We start from the raw sequence: 22,921 nt of genomic DNA on the forward strand, positions 1-22,921 counted from the left end.
GACTTCATAGTGGTTCTGTAACTGTGTGTGTGCTTTCTGCTGCTAGACATGGCAGTCTTCCAGTTTCCGTTTAAAAAGGATGAACTGTCTTCTTTTTCTTTTGTTTCCTCAGTCATATTACTAGCTGGCTCTTTCTTGTGGCCATTATGGTTTCTGTGTAAATCTGTCAATAAAACCTTCATTTTCCCAAATGCTCTTCAGCCTGGCCACCTCCACCTGCAAAGCAAATCCATTTTTCATTGAAACCAAGTGCACTATTAGAAGGCTACAGCAGATAACAAACTGATTTATTTATATGTTGACAGAGCTGGTGCTTTGACATCAGCTTCTGAAATTATATTTGAACAACTTTCTGCTTCCGTTAGATCAATAGAGAATGGCGTATTACCAAGGCAGGACAGAGGCACAGAGTGAGTGTACTTGTACAGCTGCAATTATTAGTCGGTTCACGGGGGATTCAAAGCGCTGATCTCAAATCTTCCTTTCAGATTCATCTGATGTGCCGTGGGGGTTGACTGACACTCCATTCACCTCCTCCCATACCAACACTGAATACTTTAAATGCATTCAAATAGTGCTGTGAGCAGCATGTGGCTTTTTCCTTGTACTGAAAGAGAACATGGTAGATAGGGAAACTTTTTTTTAAGCATTCAAAAATGTGTGCCTCCAAATCAAATGCAACCTTGTTGCAGTGGCTGAGTTCTCTGCTCCTTTCATTGAATGTTTCTGCAAGCATTGCAATAAGTGGATGGTTTGCAAAAAAGTAGAAATACAAATTTGGGACTATTAAAGGGAAGAACATTTGATTTGGGTTTTTTTTTTTTTGGGTGGAGTGGGGTTGCAGCTCTCTCTTTCTTTGGCATATGCTCCATATTGACTAGTTAGTTTTAAAACTTGTCTTAGCTTAAAGGATGATCCTTGGAATAACTCTGATATTGCAGGTGATCATCCGTATCTTTGATGGGAAGTGGGCCAGGAATTTGGAATGTCACTTTGGAGCAGTTTCATGGTCAGCTCCTTTTCAGCAGTTCGAATACTATGTTTGGTAAGTGTTGCAATCTTAGCATATCACCAGCTGGGTGTGATTATGGAGCCTGTAATCACAAAGATGCCCCCTTGTCTATGACAATCGGGTCCAATACAGGGGGAAGTTATCAACGTGGGCTACTGTTAAGATGTGTTATTTTACTGTTAATCTCATTAATTAGTAATTAGGTCTCAGTACATAAATGAGACCTGTGATAAAATAGCGAGAGTTAATTGTAAAATAATACCAGGGGCTGCATTTTAATTTGCAGTTACCTATGTGATTAATGCATTAATCATGTCTCCTGTCTCCTTCAAACTTCTCTTCTGTTCTCTTACACTGCCAGCCCCTCTCCTCAGTGCAATTCGACATCTCTCCCCCTATCCGTGATTTAATATTACCCCCATACAAATCTACCTTAAAGGTCTTCTGTTGATCCTTGCCAGTGGCAGTGTTGCACACATGCTGCTTGAAGCCTGGTCCGAAGCTTTCCCTCTGATATGTCCCACCACCCATGCAGAAAAAGGAAGTGACAGGGGAAGAGGGACAGGCCAGAGGGAAAGGTTCAGAGAAGGCCACAGACAGCATAGGTGCAATGCTGCCACTTCTGGGGATGAACAGAAGCCACCATTAAGAGAAACTGTGTGGGGGTGGGATGAGAAGAGGGGCAGATGCTTAACCCTGGGTTGGGGGAGGGGAGTGAGCTGCAGACCTATGAGCAGAACTGAAGGGCCACTGATGAAACTATTGCTAAGGCAGTAAGCTCCAGCAGCCATGAGAAAAGTTTGGTGCTGCTTACCACCAAGTTTGTGTCACTGCTTATGAGGGTGGGAGAAGAGGGAGGGAGAAAGGGGGGAGGAAGAGCGACATGGACCCCAGGAAAGAAAGAAAGATAATGGATCTTGGGGAAGAGGAGAGGGAGAAGAAGGAAGAGAAAGGGGGATGGGCTTTGATATACCGCCTCTCTGTGGTTGCAATCAAAGCGCTGTACATATTATATATATAGGTACTAAATACCAGTTAAGTGACTTGCACAGAGTCACAATGAGCTGCAGTGGGAAATAAATAAAATACCTTTAATTGTGTGGTTAATCGTGATTAAAAGTTTTTAATCGAAATGCGGCCCTAGTGTTAATGGTAGCCCACATTGATATCCCCCCCCCCCCCCCCCCCCAGTCACTATCAGGTGCCCCCAATGCTGTTAGTTCAAGTTCTAACAACATCCTTGGCACCAAGAGTATGTTATAGAATACTAGTGAATGTTGGCACTGGCATGCCCATGTATAGCCATGTTCTCTTATGCCTTGTAAATGGCAGGTATAACTGTTTATGTTTAAGTGCAGCCATATGGACGCCTCCTTGTTAGGCTCTGTGGCACTTAGGTGCTACCTTATAGGATAGTGCCCAGTGCACATGGCCCTCTTTTACCAAACTGCACTAGTGATTCCCACATGGCAATGCTGTCAAAGCCCATCAAAGTGAATGGCTTTGTTGGCATTGCCGTGCCGAGAATCGCTAATGTGGTTTAGTAAAGAGGCCCATAGAGGGGCATAATTGAACGGGGTGCTCATCTCTAAGGACGGCTCTGTAAAGGGGTGGGGCAACCTGTATTATCGAAACAAGATGGGTGTCCATCTTTCATTTCAATAATATGGTGGGGGACGGCCAAATCTCAACCTTTAGGTCAACCTAAATGTTGAGATCGCCGACATTAGAGATGGGTGGCCTCGGTTTTTGCCTATAATGCAAACCGAGGACGCCCATCTCAAAATGACCAAATTCAAGGCTTTTGGTCGTGGGAGGAGCTAGCATTCGTAGGGCACTGGTCCCCCTCACATGCCAGGACACCAACCAGGTACCCTAGAGGCCACTGCAGTGGACATCACAAATTGCTCCCAGCCTGCATAGCTCCATTACCTTGTGTGCTGAGCCCCCCCAACCCCCCCCAAAACCCACTACTCATAACTCTACACAACTACCATAGCCCTTAGGGATGAAGGGGGGCACCTACATGTGGTACACTGAGTTTCGGGTGGGTTTTGGAGGGCTCACATTTACCAACACAAGTGTAACAGGTAGGGGGGGATGGGCCTGGGTCCACCTGTCTGAAGTGCACTGCACCCACTAAAACTGCTCCAGGCACCTGCATACTGCTGTCATGGAGCTGGGTATGACATTTGAGGCTGGCAAAAAATATTTTTTAAATTGTTTTTTTTTTTGGGTGGGAGGGGGTTGGTGATCACTGGGGGAGTAAGGGGAGGTTGTTCCCGATTTCCTCTGATGGTCATCTGGTCAGTTTGGGCACCTTTTCAACGGCTTGGTCGTGAAACAAAAGGGACCAAGTAAAGTCGGCCAAATGCTCGTCAGGAACGCCCTCTTTTTTCCATTATCGGCCGAGGATGGCGACCTCTAACCATGCCCCTGTCCTGCCTTCGGTGCACTGCCGACACCCCTCTTGAACTTTGGTCGTCCCCACGACAGAAAGCGTTGAAGGCGTCCAAAATTGGCTTTCGATTATGCCCGATTTGACCAGCCCTGAGAGAAGGATGCCATCTCCCAATTTGTGTTGGAAAATGGGTGCACTTCTCTTTTGAAATGAGCTGGATAGGCACCTAACCGTCAATCATATAAGTACATAGTAAGCCATACTGGAAAAGACCAAGGGTCCATCGGCCCAGCATCTTGTCCACCTTTGATGGCACCTTTGATATGCTTAAGAGGTGCGTACCTCTAGGAACCAGCTTATAGAATTGTTCCAACCCCCTATATGATAAATTTTAAAGATGAAATGAAATATGTATCTTATCAATTTATATTAGATGAATACAGTAATACAGTAATTGAAGTGTTTTATTTCATACAGAAATCACTCGAAAGTCTTCTGTTTCTTTGAAGCCAAGAAGAGGAAATATTACATGATGATTCTTAGTTTGTTCTTACCCCTCTGCTTAATTAATGTAATAATTGGAGAGAACATGATGTTTAAACCTTTTGATGTTTTTCTTTTTACAATATTTATAAATGAGTACTATTTATTTCATAGTTGAGGAAACAATATCTGGAATACATACTAATTTCATTTCAGCTTTAGATTATATGATGATGGTGCCCTCTGCTGGGCAGACTTAGTTGGTAAAGCCTACATTACCTTTTCAAACAACATGGGTTTGGAGATGAAGAAGATAATAGGTGTGCAGAGGGCCCACAGGATTAGCATTCGATTGGATCAGCAGTATGTTATAATGGACTTGATATTAAAGCCAACAGGGTATGTAGCATGAACTTTTGTTAGAGTGCCTATCGCATGCAGGTATTTTAAAGGAATGTTTTTGACAAGTATGATGGGAACACAAAGAATTGTAAGAATCCTTAATGCCAGTTTTTAGGTCCTTGTGCTCTTTTTAATAAGCTTCTGATACTTTGTTTCACAAAAATAAGATAATTCCAGAGCAATGAAACAGGGACAGGAAGGCAATGATTTCAGTTTCCATGAACATTGGTCTCCATAATGCACTGCACTGATGATATCACGCCACACAAGTGGGAGGCATATCCATTTCCATACGAGGAGCTGTACAGGAACCATTTAGATAATTTTAGATCATTGAAAGAGACTCTCAGTTATACCATGCACCAATACAGCATGGCCCATATCCATAAAGTATGCTCATTTTCAAAAGTTACGTAGAGGCGCAGTTTTCGATATGATGTCTAAGTCAGACTTTGGATGTTTTGTGCTAAACATCCCAAATCTGAATAGCAAATGTAATCATATTTGAAAAAGCAAAAATCTATCTTTTTTTTTTAATGTCATTTGTAACACAGATTTTGTGTCTGGGCGTTTTTCTTTTTAGGCCATTTAAAAATCAAATGCACAAGTGAAAAATGTAGAATAGCAAGCCATTGGGATATGTAGGAGGGGCCAGCATTTTTAGCAGACTGATCCCTCGACAACTCGAGAGCAATGGGGGCCCTAGGGGGCACTTCTGTGGACTTCATATAATGCTCTCAAGTACTATCTCACTGTTACAACATTATCTTGTCTACTGAGCCATCCAAAATCACCCAAAACCACTACCCCCAACTATACGCCACTACAATAGCCCTATGTGAAGGGGCACCTATCAGGGCTGGTGCTAGGGTTTCTGTGCCCCCTGCAAGCCTATAGTCAGCGCCCACTACCCATCCAGGGGCGGGGTCACTATGGCTCAGTCCCCTACAGTAGCCACACCACCTTTTACCTGCCATGGCGCATATAACAGGCATCATTGAAATATGACACCAGTATAGGAGAAGCAAAATAACTTGTTTTTTTTCATTATAACTAATTTCTGTAAGCTGTTACAGCTCCAGTATACCCAAAATGACACAAACCAATCAGCATACAGACCAGGAATTCTTGCCAACCTGAAACAATATGTTATCAAAATCTCAGAACTTAGCAAACAGACCTCAATTCAGACACTTGGCCTTGCAGTCACACATGCAGAACAGAGATAGCCCCTCTTCAAATTTAACCTGAAATCCTAAGAAGCTAGATTCTGCATGCAGCACAATACCAAGAAAAACCGAAAGAAACCATTGCTATACATTGCAAAATAAGACAGCAGATTCAAATTCTCATAATGGACTATATTCCAAACACTAAAATGAAAATAAAATGATTTTTTCTACCTTTGTTGTCTGGTGACTTGTTTTTCTGATCATGTTGGTCCCAGTCTATCTGTTCTCTTAACTCAGTTTCCAGGACTTCGTTTCCATTTATTTCTCTACTTTCCTCCTTCTTTCTTCATTTCTTGCCCTATATCCATGGGTGAAAGCTGGGTCCTCCACAGACTTGACTGGAGAAGGTACTTAATGAAAAAAATAATACATTACGCAATGTCACTTCCTCAGAACAATACAAACATTGAAAACTTCTTCACCGACCTGGACCTATCCCTGTGGATGCCCAGCTGACCGTATCTGGTCAACATTTACTCTCCTCAACACAGAATCAGTTAAAAAAGCGACTCAAAGGTTTGCCAACACCCACCTGCAAACTGGATACATGTCCAGTCCATTTACATCAAATCCGCCCCTGACCGCTTCATAGTAGACCTCACATCCAACCTAAACTTTATGCTACAACAAGGTCTCTTCCCCAAGGAATATGGTAACATCCTACTCACCCCAATACCCAAGACACCAGAAAAGCACAAACGATCAAACACACTACCATCCAGTGTCATCTATCCCCTAGTTAGTCAAACTAATGGAGAGCTTGGTGACCAAACAGCTTACGGACATACATAGGACAACGTTCTTCAATATTATACGACTCCAAAGTCAGGATTCCACCCCCATTATAGTACTGGAAACTGTCCTAGTCACTCTCCTGCCAAATTCAAGCAAGAATCATAACCCCAGGAAAAAGTATACTTCTCCACCAATCGACATGTCGAGCACATTTCAACATGGGTCAAATCACATATACTACTAAACTCGGACCATTTCGGGTTGTCGGGAAATGTACTTCATTGGATTTAGGGTTTTTCTAACCACCAGAATTTACCAAGTAAAAGAGCAAACTCCGGGATATCACCACGTGGAAAGCTACTGTGGTGTACCACAATGGATCACCATTATCACCAATACTCTTCAATAGATGATGAGCCCACTAGCAAAAGTCCCTATCCAACCGAGGCCTCAACCGTTCATCTATGCAGACAACGTCACAATCTACATTCCCTTCAGACAGGACTTGACAGAAATAACCAAAGAAATCAATGACGGCCTGAACCTCATGGACTCCTGGCAAACTTATCCAACTAAAATTGAACATTGAAAAACACACATTGCCTCATCCTCTCATCGCAACATAACAGTACAAACCCATAGCCATAAACACCCCAGAACACACCCTCCCCCACCTCAGACAGCCTAAAAATACTCGGCATCACAATCGACTGCAACCTTACCCTGGAAACCCAAGTAAACTCCGTAATAAGGAAAATGTTCCATTCAATGTGGAAACTAAACAAATAAAACCTTTCTTTCCCGAGGGAAACTTTTTGAAACCTAATACAATCAATGGTCCTAAGCCACGCAGACTACTGTAACGGAATCTATGCGGATGCAAAGAAAAACTCACAAAAAAACTCCAGACTGCCCAAAACACAGCTGCTAGGCTGATATTTGGCAAAACACGCTTCGAAAGTGCCAAAGCCCTCTGTGAAAAACTACACTGGCTCCCAATCAAAGAACGGATCATCTTCAAAGTCTGTACCTTGGTCCACAAATCATCTACAGCGTAGTCCCAGGATACATGACAGACCTCATAGATTTACCAACCAGGAACAGAATCAGATCATCACGATCTTACCTAAACCTACATTACCCAAACTGCAAAGGACTCAAATACAAAACAACCCATGCATCCAGCTTCTCCTAACAACCCACACATCCAGCTTCTCCTACATAAGCGCACAACTATGAAATGGACTCCCAAAAGCCGTGAAAACAATCCATGACCATATAAACTTGGGAAATCACTAAAAACCACCCTCTTCAAAAAGGCTTTCCCCACCAATCCACGTAAAGCCTTACACCCAGCAACACAACATAACCAATGATCATATTGAACAATATACAATCTTCATTCCCTTCAATCCCCATGATGCCTGATACACAACCATTTCATTCGACCACAATATAACCTTGTATCTGTTATCTGTTATCAACCGATTGGCGAACGCCATTACGGTACAATGTAAGCCACATTGAGCCTGCAATTAGGTGGGAAAATGTGGGGTACAAATGCAATAAATAAATAAATAAATAAATAAATAGAGTGGCTCCAGCTTTTGCCTATTTTCTCCATCCATGTGTCATTTTTCTCCTCTTTTCCCTTTCCCTCATCTCCGTTCAGTTTGTATCTCCGTCCTCTTTCTTCCCTCTCCTCCATCCATGTCCAGCATTTTACTCTCCCCCGCCATCCTTGTCCAGCATTTCATCCTCTCTCCTCCATCCATGTACATCTATTTCCTCTGTCTTTCCTTCCCTCCATCTATGTCCAGCATTTCTCCTCTCTCCCTTTCCCTCCATCATATGCATCTCCTTTCTCTTCTTTCCCTCCAGCCCTGTCCAATATTTCTCCTCTCTTCCCTCGCCCTCCATTCCATCAATGTCCAGCATTTCTCCTCTCTTCCTTCTCCTCCATCCATGTCCTGCATTTCTCCTGCCCTCCCCTCCATTCATCCATGTTCAACAACTCTCCTCTCTCCCCTCTCCTCCCCTCCATCCATCCATGTCCAGCAACTCTTCTCATTTCCCTCCTTCTCCTCCATCCATATCTAGCAATTCTCCTCTCTCCCCTGACCTCCCCTCCATGTCCAGCAATTTCTCCTTTCTCCCTTACCCTCCCATCCATGTCCAGCAATTCTCCTCTGCCCTCCCATCCCATCCCATCCATGTCCAGCAATTTCTCCTCTCTCCCCTCCCCTCCCATCCTCCTCTGCCATCCCATCCCATCCATGTCCAGCCCCCCACCTGCTCCCCTTTTAAGCTCCCGAGTTCCAGTTCAACCCCAGCCCTCACCTGCCGCCCTCTTCTCCCACAACAGCCCTCCTTTCCTTCCTGCCACCCTGCCTTTAAAACTTTTATTGACCTCAAGTTGCAGTGGCAGCAGTGAAGCGGCAGGCTCAGTTCGACTCCAGCCTTCCCTTCCCTCTCAGTGTTCCGCCCTCCTCTGATATAATTTCCTATTTCCACGAGGGGCGGGAACACTGAGAGGGAAGGGAAGGCTGGAGTCGCACCAAGTTGAGCCTGCCGCTTTCACTGCCGCCACTGCGACTTGAGGTGAATAAAAGTTTTAAAGGCAGGGCAGCAGGAAGGAAAGGAGGACAGTTGTGGGAAGCTGAGGACAGGCAGGTAAGGATCATGAGGACCTCTCCTGGCAGCGGTAAGCATGGCTTGTGGCACCCTCCAGAGGTTGGCGCCATTGCATTTATAGAGATGTGCATCTTTTATAAGAGGAAACTATAAGCCCATAGATCTAGTGAGGTTAAAATTCAGTCTCTTTTCTTTTACATGGAGCTATCAGATCACCTTGTATTGTTACTGTAAAACAAATATATTGCAAACAACGTGTATAATTTGGTAATATAATTTGATATATTGCCTTTTGTTGAAAATAGCAAGAGGATTATAAAATGTAAAAATGAAAAACAGGATTATAGACACAGACTGAGAAATAAGAGGTATAATAGGAAATGGTGAACAATTTCTAATAGAAGTCACTTGAAGTAAATAAAACAACACAAGGTACAGTCCCAAGAATATACACTAATAGTCTTCCACACAAACAGATACAAACAAAAATCACAGAAACAAAATAGGAGGGAGAGGAAGCATTAGAGATAATACCCACCAACATAGAATTCTAATTACCCAACTTGTCAACCAGGGAGATATGCTTAAAGCTCAGGGGAGCATGGATATCAGGTCTAGCTCTCAGGACTGTCGCAGTAGACTTGCATACAAAGTCAAGGAATGGATATTCAGAATGACTTAATAGGCAGGAGAGGCTCCTGTGCAGTTCATGTGCAGTGAGCAGGTCATTCCCAGATTTTCAGCAGCGCTTAACTGTACAGCGCCGCTGAAAATTTGGTGTGTAGCAGTTATATAGACTCATCATTGCCTAAGGAATTATTCACAACAGTAAGAAATAGCACCTAACCATGGGCCCCTTTTATCAAGCTGTGGAAAAAAGGGCCTGCACTAGCGTCGGCGCAGTTTTTGATGTGTGCGAGGCCCCCTTTTACCGCAACAGGTAAAAGGTAGGTTTGTTGGTTTTTTTAAGAAATGGCCTGCGGCAAGTTTGAAGCACTTGCCGCAACAGCTATTTTGAGGGACAGCCCTTACCGCACACCCATTGAGTGTGGCAGTAAGAAGCTCCTGTGATAACCCATCTGTAACTGGGCAGTGCATGGCAATGCCCGGTTACTGCCAGGTACATACTGGGGTTACAAAAAAATATATATTTTTGTAGCGCCGGATATGATGACACACTGGTGGTGGGAAGTACCAGCAGGGCTGCTGCGGTAGGCCCGGCTATACTTCCTTTTTAGCGGCGGTAGTCCACATTGGGCCTAACACCGCTTTGTAAGAAGGACCCAAGTTCTTACTTAGTTGATTTTTCTCAGAGAACCTATGCCAACGTGAAATATGTTTATTTATTATATAGATAATAACAAAATATAATAATCATGGGAAATGGTGAGAGCACAGTAAATACTGTTAGATTACACAAAGGATATATATATATATATATATATATATATATATATATATATATATATATATATATATATATATATATACAGTAGATATGTCCTCTGAGGATTACACCCAATAGAAATCTGTAGTGCAGAGAATTATACCTGAGAACTACAACCATGCCCTAGATTGTAGTCCAGCCTTTGGCAAAAGAAATAAAAATCTATCTTCCCCAAACTGTAGAAATGAACACTACTGTAAATCTTACCCTTAGATATGCTGCAGGCTATCTCGGGCAGGAGCAGAGTTGTTCACAGCTCTGTTTGCTTAACAGGATGGAGGTGACTGTTATCCTTCAGCCTAGACATTGGATCCATAGCAGAGGTAATTAGCCCTGATCCTTGGATTTCTTTCCTGCAACAGCTTGTACAGGAAGGCCAAAGCTCTGGCAGTAAGAGGGAGAGCATCTCCTTAGAGCAATCAGAGTCCAACTGTTCTCTTTGTACCAAGTGAATTCTCTCTGGAGCTATCAGGAAACCTGACTTCTTACTTTCTGTCCCAAATGCAATCCGATTTCTTTGTTTTTCAAAGGTACTGAGCAGAACTTGGCCCACAGTGCTGAGGTGACTCTTATGGCCCAATCCAAATATGCATTCCAACAAAAAAGTACAGTGTTGATCCAGATACTCTTCCTGGGCACATAGGTGCCTCCAAAAGGAGCCCAGTAGCGTTATTGCGTACCTGAGGGTGGTAAATCTGTCCAGCAAACTGCTTCACCCCCTGAGATGAAGTGCAGATGGTTTTGTGCTAACAGAGTCCTGGTCAGAAAGCACTGTCCATAGCTGATAGAGATACAGGAATGTCCAAGCAGCCATCTAACTGTTGTTCACACAGATGATTCAGGTTCAGGCCTGTATGTGGATGTAGACCTCAGTTGCACACAGGGTGTCACACACCATGGACGCCTCTACATGACCACTGGAGCACCGTCTAGTTATTGGCAGAGTTGGGACAGAGTTAGAGTGGTGCCAAGATATTCTGTCTGATGACTGGGTAAATGCCTGGATAAAGTTAGGATAGCAAAAGGCTGTCCTAATTACAGTTTTGCTTTTGTGCTCTTGTCTTGTCTTCAAACCATAAAGTATTTTTTAAAAAGGCCGTTCTAACTTTATTCTTACCTGGATAGTGGTCCTGATATCACTAGTGCCCGTATAAGTTCTGGCAGCTGCCTATGACACTGATATGAATGCTGGTTGCCAGGATTAGGTCTAGCATTCAATGTCTGAGTCAAATTCAGCTGGCAGAGGTCAGCATTTCCAAAGGCTTTCCCCATGTGGCATCAGGACACCTAAAAGAAAATGTCCCACGTATAGAATTGGCCCCAGTTGACTTAAAATGCATTAATTCAACTTAGCATAAACTGCACAAACTGAGGGGCACTTTTCCTAAAGGTTTGGCGAGCGGCAACAGGCTTGCTATGTGCCAATCTAGAACTACTGCTGGGCTACCGCCAGTGTGCTTCACATTTGTAGACCTGCAGTTGCACCAGCCATAGACCTGAAGTACCAGCAGCCAATGTAAATGCGGCAACGGCATGCAGAACTTACAGTATTTATTTATTTATTTAACACATTTATACCCCACATTTTCCCACTTAGTTGCAGGCTCAATGTGGCTTACACAATACTGTAGAGGCAGGCTACGGTTCGGTAAAATACAAATACACAATATAATAGTAGGCATATAAGAACATAAATAAAAGCAACAAAAAAATAAAGAGGGGGTGGTGATAAAAGTTCAATACGGTCCATAGTTTTGGTGTGTCGCAGGAAGTAGAAAGTTAATTTGGGTCAGGGGGGTAGGCCTTCTTGAACAAGTTGGTTTTCAGTGACTTCCTGAAGTTAAGATGGTTGTGGATAGATTTCACGGTTTGGGGCAAAGCGTTCCACAGTTGTGTACTTATGTAAGAAAAGCTAGATGCATAAATTGATTTGTATCTAAGTCCATTGCAGTTTGGAAAATGCAAATTTAAGTAAGTTCGGGATAGACTGGTGCTGTTTCTGGGTGGTAGATTTAACATTCTATAAGATGCATTTGTAAGTGGTACCCATGCTTCTCCCATGCAATGTCCTCCTTGCGTTTATGCATCATGCCACTTAGGTGTGCCCTTACCGTGAGCAGCATATGACTTTTTCCTTGTATTTCATGAGCACATGGTAGATATGGAAGCTTTTTTAAAGCATGTAGAAATGCAGGCCTGGGGATCAACTACATCTTTGTTGCAGTGGCTGATCTCTCTGGCTGTTTTCACTGAACATTTTTGTCATCGGCTTCTTTTTTGCTACCCCCATTCTGAACCTACATATAGAGATAACGCAGCTCGCAGATGCTTAACAACAAAAAAAAAGGTTTTGCAAGCATAGCATTCTGTACATTATGTGCTCAAGTTGCTTTCAAACGTAGGCATCCTATTATAGATTATCCAAAGAGTGTGTCAGGTTCATAGTCAACGTGATTTTAACTACCCAGAAATGGCTACTGGCCGGTTAAATTTTACTTTTTTTGTTACATTTGTACCCCACACTTTCCCACTCATGGCAGGCTCAATGCAGCTTACACGGAGCAATGGAGGGTTAAGTGACTTGCCCAGAGTCACAAGGAGCTGCCTGTGTCTGAAGTGGGAATTGAACTCAGTTCCTCAAGACCAAAGTCCACCACCCTAACCACTAGGCCACTCCTCCACTCACTTGTTCAAGACTTTACCGTTAATTTTCAGCGGCACTTAACTGGTTAATGCTGCTGCAATTTAACAATTAGTGCCAAACTGAAAACTGGCTATTTTGGGGCATTCTGGGGGTGGAGTCAGTACTTGGTCGGTTAAGTGCTAATATTCATCATTAAACTGACCAAGGTCACCACATAAATAGGACCACATAAAAGTCAGTCTTATCTTTATGTGGTGACCCATAGATGGTTAAGTCCTGAATATTCCACATAACAGCTATGTGTTAGCTGGCTCTGCAAATCCGGAAATTCATTGCTGAAGCCCGGACATGGCCCGGCATTGAATTTCCAGGTTTAATGTACCAGCTGAATGTCAGGCCCTATATTTTCAGTTTCTTTGATTCTGCTCTTTCGAAGTGTTGTGCCTGGTGTGGGAATAGGTTTGGTCATTACAGTGCATTCATTGATGATCTCTATACAGTAAAATGCAACAATGCTCATTTTCTCATTTTACCCTGTACTTAGTGCTGAAGCGTTCAGAAGTTAGGCGGCATGACTGTAAGTTGTAACATGCTGCACGAGACTAATTACAGACAATAATGACACTGCATAATCCAGCAGCGGTATCTTCGCAGAGTGCTGTGTCTAAATCACATTATGTCTGACCTTTCAGTGGCCCTTTTCTATTATGTTAAATAAAAGCATGTGTCGCTTAGCTTGTACACCTTTAATTAATCTAATGCTTCTAGGATGCAGTGTGTGTGCCCAGAACATCTGGTAGAACCAGCACAGTAATACAGATGTCTTATATCATAATCATTTCCTTCTGGTAACTGTGGGAATGCTTGCATGAGCAGTAATTGAATTATTCACTATTGCCTCTTTTTCTGCATAAATGCTGATCCATGTTGATAGTGGACTACCTGGAGTTAATTGGTCTCTGGAATTTTTTTTTCTCTCAAACTGAAAAGAAAGATATTTGAACTCATTTGAGGGGATACTGGGCTCTGGTTTACAGAGTTGTGACCCTGTATAAGTTTTCATTTATTATTTATTAGGTTTTATTAACTGCCTTTATGAAGAGATTCAGCGAAGGTAGTGTGTGCAGCAGGTACAATTTAACATAAAATTTGCAATTTGTTATCAGCAGAACAATAGTAAAATGACCAAATATAAACATAACTACAATCAAAGAGGTAAACTCGGAAACAGCAAACTGAAATCTAATAATAGGACTAATATGAAACAGTATCCGGAATATACACATTTAACAGCACCGCAGAACAACCATATAACAGGCTATGTCAGTACAATACAAATTATATCATAATAATATCATAACAGTTTTTGAAAACCTCGGAATTTGTAAAGGAATTGTTTCTCTGTGGGTTAGGTTTACGAGTATGTGGGAAAACTGGAAACAGTCTGTCTAAAGCATTCAATGATTGCTCTTATTGTTCTCTTGCCTTCAGATAAAAGGTTTGTCTGTGAACCTTGAAAACATGAGATTTTACTGGATGGTCCAAGAGAGTTCTAGAACTGAAATATATCAAGCTGAGTTGTGTAAAGATACAGTGGGGGAAATAAGTATTTGATCCCTTGCTGATTTTGTAAGTTTGCCCACTGACAAAGACATGAGCAGCCCATAATTGAAGGGTAGGTTATTGGTAACAGTGAGAGATAGCACATCACAAATTAAATCCGGAAAATCACATTGTGGAAAGTATATGAATTTATTTGCATTCTGCAGAGGGAAATAAGTATTTAATCCCTCTGGCAAACAAGACCTAATACTTGGTGGCAAAACCCTTGTTGGCAAGCACAGCGGTCAGACGTCTTCTGTAGTTGATGATGAGGTTTGCACACATGTCAGGAGGAATTTTGGTCCACTCCTCTTTGCAGATCATCTCTAAATCATTAAGAGTTCTGGGCTGTCGCTTGGCAATTCGCAGCTTCAGCTCCCTCCATAAGTTTTCAATGGGATTAAGGTCTGGTGATTGGCTAGGCCACTCCATGACCCTAATGTGCTTCTTCCTGAGCCACTCCTTTGTTGCCTTGGCTGTATGTTTTGGGTCATTGTCATGCTGGAAGACCCAGCCACGACCCATTTTAAGGCCCTGGCGGAGGGAAGGAGGTTGTCATTCAGAATTGTACGGTACATGGCCCCATCCATTCTCCCATTGATGCGGTGAAGTAGTCCTGTGCCCTTAGCAGAGAAACACCCCCAAAACATAACATTTCCACCTCCATGCTTGACAGTGGGGACGGTGTTCTTTGGGTCATAGGCAGCATTTCTCTTCCTCCAAACACGGCGAGTTGAGTTCATGCCAAAGAGCTCAATTTTTGTCTCATCTGACCACATCACCTTCTCCCAATCACTCTCGGCATCATCCAGGTGTTCACTGGCAAACTTCAGATGGGCCGTCACATGTGCCTTCCGGAGCAGGGGGACCTTGCGGGCACTGCAGGATTGCAATCCGTTATGTCGTAATGTGTTACCAATGGTTTTCGTGGTGACAGTGGTCCCAGCTGCCTTGAGATCATTGACAAGTTCCCCCCTTGTAGTTGTAGGCTGATTTCTAACCTTCCTCATGATCAAGGATACCCCACGAGGTGAGATTTTGCGTGGAGCCCCAGATCTTTGTCGATTGACAGTCATTTTGTACTTCTTCCATTTTCTTACTATGGCACCAACAGTTGTCTCCTTCTCGCCCAGCGTCTTACTGATGGTTTTGTAGCCCATTCCAGCCTTGTGCAGGTGTATGATCTTGTCCCTGACATCCTTAGACAGCTCCTTGCTCTTGGCCATTTTGTAGAGGTTAGAGTCTGACTGATTCACTGAGTCTGTGGACAGGTGTCTTTCATACAGGTGACCATTGCCGACAGCTGTCTGTCATGCAGGTAACGAGTTGATTTGGAGCATCTACCTGGTCTGTAGGGGCCAGATCTCTTACTGGTTGGTGGGGGATCAAATACTTATTTCCCTCTGCAGAATGCAAATAAATTCATATACTTTCCACAATGTGATTTTCCGGATTTAATTTGTGATGTGCTATCTCTCACTGTTACCAATAACCTACCCTTCAATTATGGGCTGCTCATGTCTTTGTCAGTGGGCAAACTTACAAAATCAGCAAGGGATCAAATACTTATTTCCCCCACTGTAGGTAAGTTGAATACTATACATTTTATACATGCTGCTCCTTGTGATCTTGGGCAAGTCACTTAACCCTCCATTGCCTCAGGTACAAACTTAGATTGTGAGCCCTCCTGGGACAGAGAAATATCTAGTGTACCTGAATGTGACTCACCTTGAGCTACTACTGAAAAAGGTGTGAGCAAAATTCTAAATAAATAAAACACAGCAACAGTCATCCACTGTTGGAATCTAGCATGAAACCATTACATCTGTGGGGCACTAAAAGTCATTAGCAACTAAATATTATTGCTCAGACTGAAAATATTTGCAGCTAACTTTCTAAAATTTCTCCCAGGAGCTGATTTTCTCATTTATTTTATCTTTTTAACATGTAAACATTACCAAAAGTAGTTGTTATTAGATGAGGAAGTTTCTCTTTTTGTAGTAAATAAATAAGAACATAAGAATAGCCATACTGGGTGAGAGCAATGGTCCATCTAGCCCAGTGTTCTGCTTCCAACAGTGGCCAATCCAGGCCACAAGTACCTGGCAGAAACCCAAATAGCAGCAATATTCTATGCTACCAATCCTAGGGCAAGAGTGGCTTCCCCATGTCCATCTCTATAGCACACTATGAACCTTTCCTCTGGAAACTTGTACAAACCTTTTTTAAATTCAGATACGCTAACCACTGCTACCACATCCTCCGGCAAAGAGTTCCAGAGCTTAACTATTTGTTGATTGAAATAATATTTCCTCCTATTTGTTTTAAAAGTATTTCCATGCTACTTCATTGTGTGTCCTCCAGTCTTCGTACTTTTTGAAAGAGTAAAAAAAAAAAATCGATTCACTTCTACTTCATCACTCAGGATTTTGTAGACCTCAATTATATCTCCCCTCAGCCATCTCTTTTCCAAGCTGAAGAGCCCTAACCTATTTATCCTTTGTTCATATGAGAGGAGTTCCATACCCTTTATCATTTTGGTCGCTCTTCATATCTTTTTTGAAATACGGTGACCAGAATTGAATGTAATACTCAAGGTGAGGTTGGACCATGGAATTATACCGAGGCATTATAGTATTCTTGATTGTATTTACCCTCCCTTTCCTAATAAATCCTAGCATCCTGTTTACTTTTTGGCTGTTGCCACACACTGGACAGAAGATTTCAGCATATTGTCTGCAACGACAGCTAGAACTTTTTCTTGGGTGCATCAGGTAGCTATGATTTGGATTATTCTTCCCAATGTGCATCACTTTGCATTTGTGAAGCCACAAAGGAAATCTACTGTAGCAGCATTTAATTTTCAAAAGGAGACTGTGATAAAATGAGGAATATGGTTAAAAAGAAGCTAAAAGGATCAGTTGAAAAGGTTAGGACTTTAAGTCAGGCATGGACATTGTTTAAAAAAAAAAAAAACATCTTGGAAACCCAGACCAGATGAATTCCACGTATTGACAAAGGTGGAAAGAAGAGAAAATGGTTAAAAGGTGAAGTGAAAGAGGGTATTAGTGCCAAATGAACAACCTTCAAATAATGGAAAAAGGACCTGAATGAAGAAAATAAGAAGCAACATAAACACTGGCGAAGTAGATGCAAATCATTGATAAAGAAGGCTTAAAGAGAATATGAAGAGAAACTTGACGCAGAGGCAAAAACTAACAGTAAATAAATAAATATGGGGTTGATATTCACTCATGCTGATCAGGACTTGGTCTGATATGCACGAGTGCCAATGAATATCAGGTTTGACTTCCTCTACATGCATGAGGTAGATTTGCATCCCATGGAGTCAATGTATGCAGATCTCTCTCATGCATTTTCAATGTGGATATCCTGAAAACTCAGCTGGCTGGGTGTGTCCCAAGGACTGGGTTGAGAAGCACTACACTAAATTTAAAATATCATTTTGTGCTTACATTGTGTATGGCTTTCATGCATATTTCTCTGCTTATATGAAATCACAAAGCACATTTTTATAGACTTTTCAATATTTTTACTTGCTGATTTGTGTATTCCCAGGATCTTGACACACACACATTTTTTGTGTGAGTGGGCTGCAGCCTTTCTCAGAATTTGATATTAGAGTTTAGCCATACTCATACTGGGGATCCGCTACAGAAACACTATTAATTCTTCATTCTCCAGAAACTGGTATGTCAACATTTAATGAAATGCTGTAAAACATGCTCTGCTCAGTCTGGGCTCCACAGAACAGCGTTTGTGAAATCAAGGAGCACTTTACCCATGCAAATGGCTCTCTGAGTATTAAAACTCTGCAATGAGGGATTACACACACTGGGAAAGGTTGATTTGCCCAGTTTCCTGGTGTCTAAATCCAACCATGTGAGAAATACACATTTGGAAACCTATTGTAAGATCAGTTTCACTAGAATATAATCCAAACTATCACCAAAAAGTCAGCAATCTGGCACAAAGAAGGTGATTCTATAAAATAGGGGCTAACATTTATATACTGATTGAGTAGGGAAATTGAATAATACCATATATACGCGTGTAAATGTCAAACGTACACCTAAGTGCTATACTGTAACAATGCCCATGTGGGCGCACAGATGGGTGGAGTCTGGGTAGAGTGTGGGTGGGGCAAACAGTCATTTTTATGGGTTATGCATGCATCTCTGCAACACAGATGATGCAACAAACAGCAAATCCAATAGTGGAGGAGTGGCCTAGTGGTTAGGGTGGTGGACTTTGGTCCTGGGGAACTGAGGAACTGAGTTTGATTCCCACTTCAGGCACAGGCAGCTCCTTCTGACTCTGGGCAAGTCACTTAACCCTCCATTGCCCCAGGTACAAATAAGCACCTGTATACAATATGTAAGCCGCATTGAGGCTGCCATGAGTGGGAAAGCACGGGGTACAAATGTAACAAAAAAAAAAAAAACCAAATGGCCAAAAAAGAGTTGGTGCCTGTTGCCATGCACCAACCCTTCAGTAATATGTCCAGTCAGTGCTGACAAATGTTAAAAACTGAAGCCCCCTAGCGTTCCCTTATCCTATTCCTCTTCTCCCTTGAAAGCATCTTACCCCCATCCATATGTTAAATGGAGCAGGAGCAGGAGCTTTACTGCAAAGAATTAAAAATATAGAATAAGCAATTTGGAGCTAATTATATAACATTGCACCCATATATAGGTGGCCAGAGGGCACTTGATAGGAGCATTTTCAAAGTAGATGCCTACTTTCCTTTATAGAATGAAATTGGGTATATATGCATGTATGCGCTGAGGTGCAAGCATTTATGCCAGTCACAGAGCTGGTGAAGATGTGCACATCTATGTTCCAGAGAGAGACGGAATAGAAAGGCTTTTCAGATCCATACCAAGAGATGCAACAAACAGCAAATCCAACACAAATGGCCAAAAAATGTCTTTAATAAAATATCACTCGACTTGGTCTACGTTTCGCCCGCTTAGGGGCTGCTTCAGGGGTACAGTACAACTAAGGCAGTGTCGAGGACTTGACACTCTCAAAATATGTGGCAGAAATTCTTCTGTGCTATGAGGACCCTGCAACAGCAATGCAACATCACAGCAGATGTTATCCACTCACTGTTCTCAGGTGATATATCAGTAGTAGAGGATGCCAGTACCTTCATTGTTCCTGAGGCTCTATTTGTTGATCCTTATGTTTCATATATTATCTCTGTTCTATTCTCAGAGCCCTCAGTCCCTGAATCACTAACCTTTTAAGTAATCGCTTCCTGAACATATGCAGACTGGAAATAGAGTTTAGGTGGGTTCGTCCTTTTTACACTAATGGAGTTCATCAAGGCTACAAGGTGTTTGACACTGAGGAAAACTGCAAAAGCTTTGGATATCCAGGGAGGCAACATGGCTGTGGTGCTAGCTAATTCTACTAATTACAAGCTGGTAAAGGTGGATTTGGGGAAGATCTACTATTTCCAGATACAGGAAGGGGTTGATGTTTAGTGTGTGCGCAAAGTCAGCCACTGTAAAAGCACTGTGGCTTTTAGTTTCAGTTTTCATTGGCTGCGGCCCATGTGTGTGGAGGCTATTTTGCATGGAGGTAAAATACAGTTTTCCATTATTTACATTTTAAAATCCTGGCTTGGATGCTGTGAATTTGACAGAGGGATACAGACTGCAAACTCTGACAATCCCCAACAGCCCTCACCAAGGGTGTAGCCAGACTTCCGTGGGAGGGGGGTCCAGAGCTCGAGGGGAGGGGGCACATTTAGCCCCCCCGCCGCCGCCCCCTCCCGCCACCATTGTCGCCCCACCCATCTCTGCCGACCCCCCTCCTGCCGCAAACCCTCCCCCGCCGCCGCCTACCTTCCATTTTGCTGGCGGGGGACCCCACTCCCCGCCAGCCGACGTGCTCTCCGACCGTTCTGCTGCAGAGAAATGTCTTCTTCCTTGCATGCTGACGTCCTGCACGTTGTACGTGCAGGACTTCAGACTCAGAGAACAGTTCTGTTCTCTGAGTCTGACGTCCTGCACGTACAACATGCAGGACATCAGCATGCAAGGAAGAAGACTTTTCTCTACAGCAGAACGGTCGGACAGCACGTCAGCTTGCGGGGAGTGGGGTCCCCCGCCAGCAAAACAGAAGGTAGGCGGCGGCGGGGGAGGGTTCGCCGGGAGGGGGGTCCCGACTGAAATCTACGGGGGCCCAGGCCCCCTCAGGCCCCACGTAGCTACGCCACTGGCCCTCACTGGTCCACATTCACCCAACCAAACTTGAATTTTCGGTTTCAGCTTTGGCCAAAACCAGGTGATGAGCTTCAGCTGCAGTTTTGGTTTTGGCCAAAAGCTTTCAGACAATTTTGGTGGCAGTTTCAGTTTCTATCGGCCTCTAAAGTGGTTGCACCTACATTTTGGTGCACCAGAGCAGCTTTGCACCTATATTCTTTAATGGTCAGGTGCACCTCAATGCTATTACAGAATTGGTGCTAAGTGTGCTGTAATATAGGAGCCACTGTATAGAAATGTCCCCAAGTGTTTTATGCACGCTCCAGCAATATACATGTGTGCCTTCTCCCACTGACTGCGGTGGGTTGCGGACCAAGGGAACCTAACGGTCAGCGGTGGACTGAGATCATGAGGAACTAGGTTCAATTCCCTTGGCAGCTCTGTGTGACCCTGGGCAAGTCTGTTAGCTCTCTTTTGCCCCAGATACAATATACTACTTATGACCCTGCTTACTAAGGTGCACTACAGTTTTTAACGCAGGCTAAAATTGGCACACCCTAAATATGGGTGCCTCTAGCAGTTAGCGTGTCCTGAAAATGCTAGCGCATCTATAGTGCGGCTTAGTAAACAAGGTCCTAAGATTGTAAGCCCATTAGGGGCAATGCCAGTACCTGTAAAGAAATTGTAAGTTGCTTTGGTCTAGGTGATATATAAATACTGAAAATAAATAAATATAAGCAGCAATATTAGAAGGGAAAGTACACATGTGCTTTTCCTTTCTAAAATAATTACTTTTTATAAGTGCCTCAGTCGCATCTGGCCAGACCTAATATCGACTTCATAAGCACTGACATATTTATAATAGAATGATATGAAGATCATTTACAATAGTAGAAACCCAATTATAACCCAAAGGCTTGTTTAAACTTCGTTGAAACATTTAAGTTGAGCTCTAACACTGCGATTTTTCTTCTGCTCTGACAGTCTAATATAAATAATCAATTTTCTTGATGTGTGTGCTTTGTTTACTAAGGTAGCAGGTTTCACCAGAGCTGGCATAGGACAGCGGACATCTTTAAAAATGGGAAATGCACAAGGTCAGTGAATTTCTATACAGGCGTTAAAGCAGCCTGACTAACTAGAATAATTTTGCAGCTCTTGGATCAGAAAGACCAGAAATATGTTGTCACCAGCTGTGGCTTGTCTCGTCCGTGCTGGTGAGTGAAATGGTAATTGATCCTACCAGAGCAGTGTCAAAAAATGCCTCCACTGCCACGGGCTGCAACTCAGGTACAAGGCTCAATTGGGAGAAGTCTTGCTACCTTAAAAACAAATCAGAACATGTTCTGAGATAATGGGGCAAATTTAATTTCTTAATACAAATTGCTCTTTTTACATTGAAACCCAGGAGTATTATTACTATCGATATTATTGCTTGGATTACGTTTGTGTAATTGCTCAGCTTCAAATATGGAAGTATGGAATTCTCTTGCAAAATGTACAAATATTATTAGAAACCTGTACTGTGGACTAGGCTAATCCTTGTCCTTTCTCTCTTCACCCTGCAGCACCAAGGACCCTCCTTTGCATCCAGCTGTAGTCTCTCTTCCGCCCTCTAGTGGTCGCCTGTGCCAGTTCCATCCCATGTCTTCTTGCAGGAGCGTCCCAAGCCAGAATTGCTCCCTGTGTGTTGTGCTCCCTAGAGCCTCTATCCTGCCCATTGCACTGACAATGGATGGGAGTGATCATTGCACCCCAGTCTCTCTTGCACCTATTTTGTCTACACCACCTGTATAGCGCTCGAGACAGTCCTGTTTTCTTGAATCCCTGCAGCACCAACAGCTTTTCTCTCAAGAAATGCTTCTTCATATTATTCCTGATGTTTCTCCCCCCCCCCCCCCACACACACTGTTATCTCTGCACATATTTCCGTGTGTGGTTGTTTTGTCTGTGGTTTATTTATTTATTTGTTGCATTTGTAGCCCACATTTTCTCACCTCTTTGCAGGCTCAATGTGGCTTACAATACATCATGAATAGTAGAGATACATGAGAATTGAACATTTAGTATTACAGAAGGCTCTTGGGTAACAT

The 22,921-nt window shown here is 42.9% G+C and overlaps 2 pseudogenes; both read left to right on the plus strand.

The window, feature by feature from the left end:
- Positions 1-14,507, plus strand: part of LOC115471343 — a 149,969-nt pseudogene extending 135,462 nt beyond the window's left edge.
- A 3,681-nt stretch (positions 14,508-18,188) lies between these two features.
- The window catches only part of LOC115471344, a 111,137-nt pseudogene continuing 106,404 nt past the window's right edge, over positions 18,189-22,921 (plus strand).

Source organism: Microcaecilia unicolor, chromosome 5 (assembly GCF_901765095.1).
Source record: "Microcaecilia unicolor chromosome 5, aMicUni1.1, whole genome shotgun sequence".
NCBI lineage: Eukaryota > Metazoa > Chordata > Amphibia > Gymnophiona > Siphonopidae > Microcaecilia > Microcaecilia unicolor.